Genomic DNA, 2,152 nt, shown 5'->3' on the forward strand with positions numbered 1-2,152 from the left:
GCGAAGACACACGATGGCAACTGTTGTGAAGATTTCTGGTAGTTTAGGCATTGTCAAGTAGTCAATAGCTTTTTTGGTCTCCGTTTCTCCATTTTTCTTCTTTGTAAATAGCTCCTGCTAAACTTTTTCCGAAGCTTTCACTTGCCTCAATCCGAAATAATCTCACAAACATTTTCAAAACCGCGTGCCACGTTGAACAAAACAAAGAAAACAAGTTTCCCGTGACGTCATCCATGTATCTGTACTCTAATAGATCATGGGCAACGACCAATCACAGCATGCGTAGCATTCACATCATTGTATAAAAGAAATTAGACGTCCAGATGTTTCAAAACTGGTGCTATCCCGGATGCATTTTGGACTTTTTAAATTTAAGCCTGACAGGGATCTGTTATTTTTCAACGGGTCTTCATTATGGCAGGTCGTTGTTTCCTTGGGTTGGTGCTATTGCTGGTTTGTGTTTTTTGGGGCGCTTGGCTGAGCCATATCACAACTGCTCAAGTAGGTAAGGCGAAAACTAACAACAAAGGTAGACATTACAAATATCGTCAGTGTTAGATCCTGAATTGCACACATTTTTTCAATTAGACTATTCGGTCACCTACTCGCTGACCCTCAGAGCCCTAGCGAGTTATATGACAAGTGCATTTGGGTAACTGTATGTAAGCATTGTTATTTTTGACGCAATCGTGGCCTACTTTCCCATTTTTGTAAGAATCGGACGTGATGCTCGGCAACTCGGGTAATTACCGCACATTGCATGACAAAAATGGCTTAAACCCAATTGAACTGCAGCTGTTTTCTCGGTTTTTGGAGTTTCCCATCTGAGTCTAATTCCTGGCTTCAGTTGCATACAGGGAAACTGAGGCGAAAACTAAATCTGGAGCCTCAAGCACTTATTGAAAAAAGTGAGTAGTGCTTTATTATCCGAGCGTTTTCCGCTCGTGGGTAAATATTGCATTAATATGCTTCTCTTCAATTAGATTTTATTTTGGTTTTTGGACTCACCTGCACGGTTTAGAGCAACAACCTTTAACATGATGAACGCATGAATTCTTTTATACAATCTTAGGACGCTAAAACTAACTTTAACTTCTTTTTTTAATTACTGGTTATCACTGTGTATGCTTAGATCTTTTTTATGCTTAAGTACCACCTCTGTTTTCATACTCCCAATGATGCAAGTTTAATATAGCTCCGTTAGGCAATGTCTAGTGTTAATTTTGTATATGTTAATTAGACATGTACTATACAAAACAGTCTACCTGCTTAAGGCCAGTTAAGCATCAGTTGTCGTCAAAAGCCGTTAATAAGCTAGTTAAATCATTTTTGCACACTCAGCAAACTGCCAACAGAACAGATCTCAAAATAGTTTTCTTCAACCAATAATCGAATAACATAGAGAGAACTTCGTTTCCGCCAAAATTCTTGGAGATTCTTGGCTGTTTATACTTAAGATGCGGTGTCAATCTTAAAGAAGCAACTGGCCTTACAGTAAGAAAGTAGTCGTCCTTGACCAGAGTGTCACAAAGTTATCCTTGAATCAACGGGTAAATAGCTAAAAAAAATTGTCTTATTTGTTCTTCTTCTCAATAATCATCAAAAAGCTCAAAAAACAACCACCTCTTTTTTGCTTAGCACAATAAATAATGAACCATGAAACACTTCTTAGGAGAAGAACCTCTCGGCAGGTGTCTCGGCAGCACGCCAAATTGCCCAACGAAAAAGGCCATTATTAATCCTTTCCATCAAGAGCAATAATCATTTGCCTTTTATCCAACACTGAATGGAGTCTAGAGTCTTGCAAAAGTTTATCCAACACTGAGTTAAGTATAGAGTCTCGAGGAAACTTAAATGAGACAAAAGAAGCTTGTCGAGAGACTTGCAAATATCGATAAGCCTTTCTTAATTATAAATGTAAATTAACACCAAGGGAGGTATACATTAACACTGAATTAGTGTTATCATAACACTTGCCGAGTGTTTCTTAAAAGATACACCAATTCAGTGTATGAAAACACTAAAATGGTGTAATCAAGAAATGTGGCCCACGTTGGCGGTGTAAAGTTACACACGTCTGTGTTTCAGAAATCTTGCAAGTACTTAACACAACTGGTGTGTTATTTTACACCAAATCGTGTATCAAAAACAC

The sequence above is a fragment of the Porites lutea genome, chromosome 2, assembly GCF_958299795.1.
Source record: "Porites lutea chromosome 2, jaPorLute2.1, whole genome shotgun sequence".
In the NCBI taxonomy this organism is placed as follows: domain Eukaryota; kingdom Metazoa; phylum Cnidaria; class Anthozoa; order Scleractinia; family Poritidae; genus Porites; species Porites lutea.